General features: G+C 43.2%; 1 long non-coding RNA gene across 1 annotated transcript; it reads right to left on the bottom strand.

Annotated features, from left to right (window-relative positions):
• Nucleotides 1-5,271: 5,271 nt before the first annotated feature.
• LOC116967909 lies at nucleotides 5,272-11,244 on the bottom strand. The gene is made up of 2 exons (XR_004410354.1): nucleotides 11,200-11,244; nucleotides 5,272-5,350 (listed from the first exon to the last, which is right to left on the bottom strand). It is a non-coding gene; the product is annotated as an uncharacterized LOC116967909 (long non-coding RNA).
• Between the last annotated feature and the right edge of the window lie 1,484 nt (nucleotides 11,245-12,728).

Raw genomic sequence — 12,728 nt, 5'->3', positions numbered from 1 at the left:
CCAAGGATAGCTTCCTGCTCACCAAATGTGTCAGTCCAATCCATGCCCAATTCTTCATTTGGGGAACCAAAATCCTTGGGTTGAAGGACTTGGTCCTTTCATATCACCAGAAACGGTCGCAAGGGTTTTCTCTTTTGTTTCTCTTCCCCTCTCCGCCTCCACCACCAGCTGTGAAGTTGCACAGTATATAACACGTCTTGGCTAGTACCACTCATCTGTCCTGGCAGTAGATAAGGCGGTTTTAGGGTGTGGCTTCCTCTCGGATAGCTTAAATTTTTAAAATGTAATTAAAATGCTTGTGTGGCATGTTAGCACGGTGCACGGTCTATTAAGGTTTTTATAGCCATCCTAGGGTGGGGCAGTCCTGTTGTGTCCCACAGAGACCCTAAATTCTACGGGAAGAGTAGGTTTAACAGTGACTAACTGTGGGAAGTCCCTTGACGTACTTGGGGGGGGGGGAAACCACCCCACCCCACCCCGGCTAGGTTAATGCTTGAAGAATTACCAAAATTGATGTGATTATTAGGGGGGGTGGGAGGGTGGGGGGCACTGCCCATGGAATCGTACCTCAGCACCAGTCAGTGCCTAGGAGAGTGGAAGAAGGGGTTGGCATGGAGGAGATTCTGTCAACACTAATGAACATTTCCAGCTTCATGCCTGACACGGTTCACCTTCAACGCCTAGTCTGAAGATCGCATAAGAGATTCCTCTTTTTTTTTTTTTTTTAAATACTCTAAAAGTACCAATTCCACTGAATGTGGGAACATTCACTACTCGCGACACTACATAACACAGAGATTCGCCATTCAGTGAGGTTATTAGCTATGAAGTTTGCTGTTGACCATTAACCCACCATTTTGGTGATTTGTTCGTAGAGCTGTCCGCACCTGTCTCAAGTTTGTGGCAAATCATGTGCTTCAGGGGGCCAGGGGGCAAATCCATCATTACCTGGCTGATTATTTTTCTCAGCATTATATTTTTTTCCCCTCGTAGGGCTGTGCCAGTGAATCTATTTTAAAACACTTAGTCGATCTAAGTATCAAACTCTGCCAGTTTGGGTATGGTACGTATAATTGCAATTTCCAATAACTGAACAATTCTAAAATGTAATGTGTTTGCCTGTGTGTTTCTTTATGTAACAAATCAGTGTTGTGTGTATTGACTGGGCAAAATGTGAACTGAGCTACCCAGTAATCAACTGTTTGCTGTACCAGATCTATCATTCAATTTTGATTTTGATTTTTTTTGCAAACGTATATCTCAATGTCTGAGGTTCGGTTTCTGTGTCGAAAATCTTGTACCATGTGTCGGCACAGTCCTTGTGTCCCAGGTATGATTGTTGGGGCTGGTGGATGTTGGAGAGGTTAAGATGTATAGTAACTTGCTGATTGAATCATGACCCCAAATTATCCAAGCTAATGTTTCTAGGAAAAAAAACAATTAAATTGTGCTCTGATACACTTTGCGATTTGTTTTAGATTTGAAGGTGGGGGGGGTGGGAGGAGAGATAAAATGCTTTTTTTTTTTTTGTGCGATTTGGATAGAAATTTTACCTTCTGATGTTGTCTGACTAGACTGCTAATATCTACAGTAACTGGTCTGATAAAAGTATCAAACTTGCATGAATGGTTGATGGACAGCACTATTTGGTGCCACATGGTGCAGTGGGATAATTGATCTGATTATCAGAGGTCTTACCTGATTAAAGCTTCTATCAACAGAAGAAAGTTTGGCCTGGTAAGAGGAGTGCCTTCCATAACTCATTTTGAGTTTGATTAAAGGTAGACAAAAATGCTAGAGAAACTCAGCGGGTAAGGCAGCATCTATGGAGCGAAGGAAATAGGTGACGTTACGGGTCGAGACCCTTCCACAGAAGGAATAGGCGACGTCACCAATTCCGTCGCTCCATAGATGCTGCCTCACCTGCTGAGTTTCTCCAGCATTTTTGCCTACCTTCGATTTTTCCAGCATCTGCAGTTCCTTCTTAAACATTGAGTTTGATTAAGCTACCTACTTCCCCCCAATTTAATATGCATTAAACACCAAACCACTGACAAAATCGACCAAAGCCATCACGTCCAAGACCAAATGGATCAGTTTCAGTGCAAATAACACAGTCAGTTGACCCGGATGGCAAAGTGGCTTTAAAATGGATGCATGTTAAATAAATGGTCTGTCATGTATAACATCGTATGCATTGAGCCATTTCCCTTCTTTCTCTCCCCTCCCACTTCCTCTGCCCTTCCAGATGCATGCACATGCTTAAAAAAAGTTGCATGGTGCAACAACAAACTGGCTGCCTAATCTTCAATTTCTCATGCTGAATTTGGATTGGGGAAAAAAGATTAAGTTCTAACTGTTTAAAATTAATCCATATTTCCAAACGTTTGAGAAAATTGAGAGATATTTGGGTAAATTGCTGTGAATTGACAAAGCAGCCAGGTGGAATATTGTTGAGTGGGCTTTGGAATCTCTCTCATCCCCTCACTCTGCCGTCCAAGAAATGTTGTAGAACGGTACATGGACAGCACATGGGTGTGCAGCAGTAGAGTTGCTGCCTTCCAGAGACACGTGTTCGATCCAGACTACGGGTGTTGTCAGTACGCTCATCCCGTGACCCGCGTGGGTTTTCTCTGAGATCTTCGGTTTCCTCCCACACTCCGAAGACGTACAGCTTTGTAGATTAATTGGCTTGGTATAAATGTAAAATTGTCCCCAGCGTGTGTAGGATAGTTAACATGTGGGGATCGCTAGTCAGTGCGGACTCAGTGGGCCAAAGGGCCTATTTCCGTGCTGTATCTCTAAACTAAACAGAACAAGAAGCTCGTGGTGTTCTACGCATCGGTTTTTCTCTTCCACATTGAGGCTCTGAGATACACTTTGAGGAGGCAATTTAAATCAGCCATGCCAGCAAATGCAGGCAAATTATTGGACCTGGTTTTAAGAGCCATCTGCTTTGTTCTGGAAATAATTTCAGGCACAATTTAGTTTGTACAATTTACTCAAACATAGACCTTGTTTTTATACTTTGCGAATCTATCTTCAGGTGGGAAATGGGTGTTTAATATTTCAAATTGCAATCTAAATGTTGCTGCATCACTGATCATTGCTGTATCTATCGAAATAGTTCATTGTGGAAGGGGAGGATTAGTCTCTGAGTTTCATCTTAATCACTTGCCATGGGAGAGCTGCTGGCTTTCAGTATGGCTCTGCTGGTTGCTGACACTACCTTGCATGCTCCCTCTCAAAACGACGCACCACTTGAGTACTATCAACTCATGTTGTGTGGATGTGATGAAGTCACCAAGTATTCCAGGATCTTGTTCAAACCTCATCATGTCCGCTCCTTATTCTCGATTTAAAGTCACTGATGAAATCTCTAACCCTGGTTTTGTGTTTTAACCTGAGAACGTTTGGATGAAGTGAACATTGGCAGAGAATTGGGGGAGGGGAAGAGAGAAGTATTGTCTATTCAACCCATGTTAACATTGCACCACTTAACAAATGTGGCTTCATCCTCCCAATGTGTGTTTTGAAGAGGCATGAATTAAAGCATAGGATTAGAAGCAAGCTAAATTGCCATAGATATAAAAATCAATTAAGGTTGCTACCTTTAGCACATACTGACAGCATTTATTTTTCCTATATAATTGTGAACAATGCATCCTATTCTAGCTTTGCTAAGCATTTGTAGTTTGGGGGATTTTTGCACAGTTTCCAATTGGGCCAATTTGCACTTTAAGCTTAGGTTTGTTGTGGTGTTATCCCCTTGAAGGCTAATCTTAAATGTTGTCAGGCTAGGATCAGCGGTTGAACTTCAGAATTCCCTTGTTGCCAAAATTGCCCTTTTAGTGTCTGGCTGCTCAGTGAATTTATGCAAGATTTTCCTTGTTCATCCGTTCAACCGAGGCAGTTCAACCACTTTTAAGTGACTGATTCCAAGGAAGAAATGCAGTCGGAGGAATTTCACGGAGCCTTTTCACATCAATATTCAATAGCTTCCAGGCAAAATATTCCTTGTCAGTAAACCTACAATCTTGGGAATGGGTAAAGACCTGGATGGCAAAATAAATATCATTTGGCAGGCATGGAGGAAAAAAAACTCGCCTAAATTTAAGTGTTGATCCTGAGCGCTGGAAGATCCTTATATTTACACTTTCTGTAATAATGGTGATCTTGAATACATGGGATGGAGTTGCATTTTTAGCTTTAACAAGATTATTTGTAGTAGAATTTTTGCCCATAAACCTTTAAAGACAGGCAGACATCTTCCCTATTCCTTGACCACCATTTCTGTGTTCCTTTTCCCTCCCCCAACAGATTATACTCATGCCCCCAGTGTCTGTAATTATCAATCAGGCATTGTATCAATGATCTAACTATTCCCCCACCTCCCCATATAAAACCAAGCCATAAGATATTCCACTGTCTGCAACATTTTACCTTCTGCATGGTATCTTCTGTTTACACTCTCCATCTTTGTTTTAACGTGTGCTGGAAGCGGGAGAGATGCAGTAAATCAGAGAGTGAAACTCGATAGTTATCAGGCTTTAGATAGGCGCACAAAAACTGGAGTAACTCAGTGGGCATATCTGGAGAAAAAGAATAGGTGACGTTTCGGGAAGAAAGCGTCTCGGACCGATACATCACCTTTTCTTTTTCTCCAGAGTAACCTGCTGAGTTACTCCAGTTTTTTGTGTTTATCTTTGGTTTTAATCCAGCATCTGCAGTTCCTTCTTGTACGGTTATCAGTCTTTGCCATGTTAGTCTGATCAAGTGGAAGTGTGACTTAAAAAATCCTATAGTCAGCGTGGTTTCAGCACCATATCCAGTGAGCCCTGAGGTAAAGCTACCTGCAGTTCATCGTTGCATAGAAATCCTCATTGACAGGTAAGTACGGTTGCAGTGATCAGTGTGTCGTAGAAGGTTGCAAAGTGGGATAAGAAACAGTGCAAGTGTTGAGGCTACACAAAAATGCTGGAGAAACTCAGCGGGTGCAGCAGCATCTATGGAGCAAAGGAAATAGGCAACGTTTCGTGCCGAAACCCTTCTTCGCACTGAGGCTTCAAGTGTTGAGGCTGATGTGGGCAAACCTGAAAGGTTCCCAAAGTAGGAAAATCATTCTTCCCTGTGAAAACCGCACAAACTATGACATTTTAAGTAAATGCTCATTCGAACCGTGTCAATTTTAAACTTTCTTAACTTGCCTTGGCCACATGTCACTTGCTGCCCTGACCCCCACGATTGTGAGCAGAATCTAAAAAAGATTTCCCCAGATTCTTGTGCCAGTGCAGTAGGGGTGGTGCAGATGCTGGAACAACCGAAGGGGGACAAAAAAATGCTGGAGAAACTCAGCGGGTGAGGCAGCATCTATGGAGAGAAGGAATAGGCGACTTCGCCTATTCCTTCTCTCCATAGATGCTGCCTCACCCGCTGAGTTTCTCCAGCATTTTTTGTCTACCTGGGGGATGGTGCAGTTGTCCATCGCAACGTCTACCTGAAAGCAGGCAGTGAATGCACGAGAGTTTGTTTCTGTTTTGTATTTGGGAAGGTGGTTCGAGGATTGAGTTGGGACAGTTTGCAATCATTGTCTGCATTACTGCTCTTTGCTTGATGAAGAGCTGACATGCATCTGTCTTTCCCCAGTACTCTCTGTATTTTAGCCAGGGTTAGGAAATAAAACTGCAAAGAATAGTTCCAGCAGATTTGTTCTCCCCTCTCTCTCGCGGAGTAATCTAGCAGTTTAAAAAGTACAGGCTCTTATCCTTGTGTATAGCCCACAAAATACGCATTTACTCATATAAACCTAGATAAGGTAATGCCTTAATGAACTTGGACTGGCATGATTGAGGAAAAAATATATAAACATAACCCGTTGATCAAATAACTTAATTGGGGAGGGAAAAAATGTCCTGCTGCAATATTTACACATCTTGCAGTTTTTCAGAGACGCAGATGATGTTTTATACCTGCCCGAAGCAAGATATGTCACATCCAACTTGTTTGAGATCTTGTGTCACACACCATCTATTGAATAACCTGAAATGGACGTGATTGATGTGGAAGCAATTTCTTCCAATTCTTTAGTTATGACCGAAACATAACAGGCCATGCACGCATGTGCTATAATATGGTGACTGATGTCACCAGAGACAGAATGAGGTGTTTTGCCCACAGAAAATTGAACTGGACTGCGATGTTTATAGCTTGCAAACGATCTTGGTTATTTTTCAAAGGTGAATTCTGTAAAATAGAAATTCTACAAAATATTTCAATAGCAGGAAATATTTTCTTCCATTCCAAACCATATCAGCTATTTTTTTTTTTTTTTGCTGCTGCTTTTGTCAAAAGTGCTGTGCGATGTGTCTTTATGTGGTTCGTATTTCTTGTTAACATTGAGATATTCCAATTCCTGATTCCCGCAGTTCATTAGCCTTTCCCCTCTTGTTAACCCATCCCTCATCGCTCTCTGGCCCATCCTCTCATCTCCTCGGAGAAGCTGACGTCATCGACACCTTGCCTCCCTTCTGCCCTGTTTAATGTTTCTACCCATTTCCCCCCCCCCCCATCTTTCATCTACACTTTCTATGTAGCTCTGATGACAAGGGAGAGCTAAAAGCTGCATGCGTTTTAAGATAATGATACACTACTTTTGTTTAGATGCACATGCTGTTTTACATTCAAATAAATGCAGAGGTTGCACCAACGCAAGATTTGATTTATTCTCCTACCTAATGTAAAACCTCTCTCCAACCTCTTAGTTCATGTACAGCCAAATCTACCCCCCCTTGTAATTTGAATGGAATAAAAGCTTGTTGAATGGTTTGACCTTGTAACAGGAATCTCCATTAACTGGAGGACAGGAGTGAAGAGGTTGACTATACCTGATTGCCCAGACCGAGAAGTGTTTTTTTACAATATTTGTTTGGTAAATCTTGCTACAGGAGGGGAGAGGGGAGCGGGGGGGGGAGGGGGAACCACGCTGGGACATGCTTCCCTCCGGATTCCCTTTGCAGTGAGCACCCGTTCTATTTTCCCCGCACCTGCCACACTTTCCAAATAAGACCTTGTAACGCACTGTGTGCCGATTTGAAGGACCGATTACCTTGTTGAATGCTTCAGCTTTCTCCCAAGCTGACTTTTTCCCACCCTCCTCTCCTCTCCAGGCAGTCCTGTTGGAATAATGATTTAACAGTTATCAAACAGCCGTGTAAAAAAAAAAAAAAAAAAATTGTCCTTAAGAGGTGTGTTGCTTTTTCAAGAGTCAGTTTCGGCTTTTTTTTTTTGTATAACAAAAAACCCCCACCAATGTTCAGCTGGGCTCGGCAATAAAAATGCCCCAAATCCCCACGCTCCTAGAGCAGTCTGTACTCTGAGCTCTTATGGGCTTACACCTCAATTGCCAATTCCTGCTTTCGATCATGGAACAGTGGACAATAATGGGAAAATCGTGAAGGACTTTGCTCCAAACCCCATTTGAAATGACGTTTTTAGCCACAAAAAATTTTTTTTTGTATTCAAACAAATCAATTCGCGTCTTGATTCGTCTCTCCCTCAACCCTTGTACTTTCCATCCAATTTCTAGACTACCTACTGAGAAGGATGATTTTATTAATTTATAAAAGGTGTAAGCTTTGCTGTGGAGCTCGGTCCTGCGGCGTTTCTGCCAGACAAGTTGCTTTCATAACTATAAAACTTCTGCCAATTTCTCACCATACAAGTTATCCGAGTTTTGTTCGTAATGCTGCTGTGTGTTTTTTTGTTTTTTTTAACCTGCCTAAATGTGTAATCTATAATCTAAAGTAAGGAGCTTGCAACTGCTTTGATTTCAAAAAGGAATGTGTACAATCAGTACTGTGTAAGGTCTTCTCCCAAAATTTACCTTAAACTCCAGTGAGCTATTTCTCAATACTGGTACTGGGTAATCCAGAGCCATGGGACACAGTGCTATGCCCTAACTTTGTGTCAGGTACTCAGCACCTGTGAAATGTCTTCAATATGTTAATTAACGCTTATTTGAATTTAAAAGAAATGAGTATTGAATATATAATGTAATATTTGGTCTGAGAGTTTGGGTAGCCATGACTTTTTACAAAATGGTAACTGTATGTAAAGAATGGTTGATTGTATTGAGGTTAATGGTGCCGATCCTTTAGTTACTGGTGTCTAGAACTTTTTTTTTGCATTTAATAAAGTAGTTCCCATCGATTCTGGATTAATTGTACTGCAAATCGCCCGGTGTTTTATTAAGTGAAATGGTGATCCTAAACGGTTGAATCCTGCACCAGAAAAATGTTTGGGTCATTTGTGGAAATAGCAGCATGCAGCCTCTCTCCCCTCCACTCTGTGAAATTTCCTCTGCTTTTTGGTTGCCCTGAAAGATGACTGCTTCAACCTCTCTCTCTCTCTCTCTCTCAATCTTTTTTTCTCTCTCTCTCTCTCTCTCTCTCTTTCCCAACCCCACTCCCCCAAATCACCACCACCACCACCGCGATGACAATGGGTAGGAGCAGGCCAAAAAGGTAAATGCATGCTGGCTTTGCGACCCTGCCTTGTCTTCAGATATCCCCAAATACCTGGTGTCTCATCAACGTCGGTTTGGGGAGGTCCACACTTCACTTGGGATGCACTGACCACCTCCAGCAGCCAGGCTGAAAGGTTAAGCCAACGTATGATTGTTATAGGCCATCCTCAAACTTCCAGTCTGCTGCCTTTTCTTCTCCTGGGCAGCGTTGGAAGCTTGCAATGCACCCTTCCAATTTCCGATGCCAAACGCAATTTGGAAGAGGACAGGTCGGTTCAATGGATGTCATCAACGACGCCTCGTGTACTTTGTGTTTTGGCTTGTACACCGTGCTGTGGGGCTTGGTGCCGGCCAACTGAAGATGGTGTGAGGATGGTCAACAGATGCATCCATCTTCCTTCTGCTGCCCCACTCCCAACCTCTAAGCAGCAGTGACTCGAACTGGAGGTTGTTTCCTTGCAAGAAAAGTACATTACAAATGTTCATGCAGGATTGATTTGGTGAAATGGCCTCTCCAGTAGAAATCGGAGCCTCAATTTGGGCTAAAATCATTCTCGGTGAAATTTGGAACAAGTATTTTAAAAAGTCTATAAAGTGTCTTTTCTTTACCTTGCAAATGGTGGTCAGGGCCAACACAACCAGAGTGCATGTGGTTAAGATGAAAGGGTGAGGTAGTCACACCCATTCTGCGGAAAACTATGTATTTGCTAAAGTATTGTAATTTGTTTTCATGGGAATGGTGTAAAAACTTTACAGCCTTGTGCTATGTATCATAGTTAATAAATCATTCTTTTAAAGAAAGAAAAGCATTTGGTCAAATTATTGCCTTCTCCTTGTTTATGCTTGGTTTCCTTGCCTTCGCTAAACTATTTAGTGAAGGCACTCTCTCAGAATCACTGCAATGTTATGGGTCAGGCACTCCATCCCGTCTGTGACAATGCAAAGGTGTATCAGTAGGCGGAGGGTGGCGGGTATATGGAACGATACCCAGCTGTTATTAGGCAACTGAACCATTGGCTCGAAGGGCCTACTCCTGCACCTATTTTCTCTCATCAACTGAATGGCATTCCTGACCTACCATCTACCTCATTAGAGACCTTCTGATTGTCTTTAATAGGACTTTACTGGACTTTATCCTGTACTAAACGTTATTCCCTTTAAAGGTACACAAAATTGCTGGGGAAACTCAGCGGGTGCAGCAGCATCTATGGAGCGAAGGAAATAGGCGACGTTTCGGGCCGAAACCCTTCTTTATGCTGCTGCACCCGCTGAGTTTCCCCAGCAATTTTGTGTACCTTCGATATTCCAGCATCTGCAGTTCCCTTTTGAACACGTTATTCCCTTTATCCTGTGTCTGTATACTGTGGACGGCTTGATTGTAATCATGGCTGGTGTTTTGCTGACAACAAAGCTTTTCACTGTGCATGTGACTAATTATAATAAACTTAACTAAAACCACCTCAACCTCCTACTATGCAGGTCAACATGCTACATGCCACAAGGCCTGACAGACCCCCTCTGCTTTAAACCAAATTCTACTGTAAAGCAAACAGTTTTGCATTTTCCATCATAGGCACAAGTCCCGAGAGAGGGAGAAAAAAATCTAAGTTGATGAACCCTGGGAGGTTACACAGAGGTAACATCTTAATGAGACGTTAAACCGAGATCCCATCTGTTCTACCACCCAGGTGGCGCAGCGGTAGAGTTGCTGCCTTACAGCGAATGCAGCACCGGAGACCCGGGTTCGATCCTGACTACGGGTGCTGTCTGTACGGAGTTTGTACGTTTCGCCCCGTGACCTGCGTGGGTTTTCTCCGAGATCTTCGGGTTCCTCCCACACTCCAAAGACGTGCAGGTTTGTAGGTTAATTGGCTTGGTCAATGTAAAAAATTGTCCCTAGTGGATAGAATGGGGTGTTAATGTGCGGGGATCGCTGGTCGGCGCGGACAGCGGTGAGCGTACCTTAGTGTCAGATCTCTCACATTGCACCACTGCAGATGGCTTTTACACCCAAGATTGTTGGCAAATGGAATGAGCTGCCAGAGGAGGTAGACACGAAATGCTGGAGTAACTCGGCAGGTCAGGCAGCATCTCTGGAGAGAAGGAATGGGTGATGTTTTCGGATTGAGACCTTCAGACTGTTTTACCTTTTTTTTTAAACCTTTGTTTCTCTGGGAGAGGGTGGGATGATCTGTGCTCCATTGCTGTGGAATGCCTTTAGTTTAGTTTATTGTCACGTGTACCGAGGTACAGTGAAAAGCCTTTGTTGTGTGCTAACCAGTCAGTAGAAAGACAATACATGATTACAATCGAGCCGTCCACAGTGTACAGATACATGATGAAGGGAATTATGTTTAGTGTAGTGAAGTCGGATTAAAGATAGTCTGGGAGCCACCAATGCTGTAGATAGTAGCTCAGGACCATTCTCTGGTTGTTGATGGGATGGTTCAGAATAAAAAGACGTACCTTTAGAATGGAGAGGAGGATCAATTTCTTTAGCCAGAGGGATCTCCGGATCTTTGGAATTCATTGCCACAGACGGCGGTGGAGGCCAAGTCATTGGGTATTTTAAAGGCAGAGATTGATGGGTCTTATTATTATGGGTGGCAAAGGTTACGGGGAGAAGGGTTGAGAAGGTCAGCCATTCAGTCTGAAGAAGCGTTTCGTCCCGAAACGTTGCCTATTTCCTTCGCTCCATAGATGCTGCTGCACCCGCTGAGTTTCTTTTTAAAAAATATTTTATTAGAAGCAATGTACATACATCTTAATCATAATATGCAACATACTACATTTCTTGTACAACTTTTTTAAACTTTAACCTATAATAGAAAAAGAGAAAGAAAGCGTGGATAGTGGTGGAGTGTAGGCCGCAGGAGTTGGCGTTAAGTGAATGATAATGGTTAAGTAGACTGCTTGAAAATGTGAAAAGAAAAGACAAAAAAGGCCCCACAGAAAAGGGGGGCCTTAAGAAAAGAAAAAGAAAATAAGTAAGGAATCTTAAAAAAGGTACGGCTAAGCAAGAAGGAAAGCGAATGTGCCTAATTCCAAATGCCCCTGTCCCACTTATGAAACCTGAACGGAAACCTCTGGAGACTTTGCGCCCCACCCAAGGTTTCCGTGCGGTTCCCGGAGGTTTTTGTCAGTCTCCCTACCTGCTTCCACTACCTGCAACCTCCAGGAACCACCTGCAATCTCCGGGAACCGCACGGAAACCTTGGGTGGGGCGCAAAGTCTCCAGAGGTTTCCGTTCAGGTTTCCTAAGTGAGACGGGCATAACAATTCACCTAGTTCTAAAAGAGTTACTTTCCAGGGTTGTGTTGCACCATGTTACACCTGTAACAAATCAATGAAAGGTGACCATATTCTTAAGAGTTTCTCCAGCACTTTTGTCTACATTCAATGGCGGAGTAGACTCGATGGGCCGAATGTCCTAATTCCGCTCCTATGAGTTCTGTGAACTGGGAAGAAACTGTCCCCGAATCTGGAGGAGGTGTGCGTTTTCACCCATGCCTTGTAAGGGTGCTACCGAAATGTTTCATGTTGGCTGCCCCAATCCCACAGAGGGTAGCGGATGGATGAGGCTGCGCGCTTTGCTAATGAGAGCTCACTAATTGAGACGGGGAAATGAGAACTGGAGTGGAAGGTTGGAGCCCAGCTTCGTGCTGTGGTGTTTGCAGCACAAACATACCCAGACACACGACTGCAACCAGCCCTTTTGGGAACGGTGTCCCATTTGGACGGTAGATTTTTTTTTTTCATTGTGCAATCTCGGAGGCAATTATCTATATCTATAGCAGAAGACGGCGAGACAACAGAAGGGGTTTTGAAGAAAGAGTATAGAGAAGATTAGAGAGGATAATTGCCAGGACTTGAGGGTCTGAGCTATGGGCAGAGGTTGAGAAGGCTGGGACTCTATTCCTTGTAGCGTAGATGAGGGGTGATCCTCTAGGGGTGTATAAGATCATGAGAGGAATAGATCGGGTAGATGCACAGAGTCTCTTGCCCAGAGTAGCTGAATCGAGGACCAGAGGACATAGGTTTAAGGTGAAGGGGAAAAAATTTAATGGGAATCTGAAGGGTGACTTTTTCACACAAAGGGTGGTGGATATAATAATAATAATGGATGGGATTTATATAGCGTCTTTCTAATACTCAAGGCGCTTTACATCGCATTATTCATTCACTCCTCAGTCACACTCGGTGG

The sequence above is a fragment of the Amblyraja radiata genome, chromosome 41, assembly GCF_010909765.2.
Source record: "Amblyraja radiata isolate CabotCenter1 chromosome 41, sAmbRad1.1.pri, whole genome shotgun sequence".
NCBI lineage: Eukaryota > Metazoa > Chordata > Chondrichthyes > Rajiformes > Rajidae > Amblyraja > Amblyraja radiata.
This window is presented reverse-complemented; position numbering and strand designations above follow the sequence as displayed.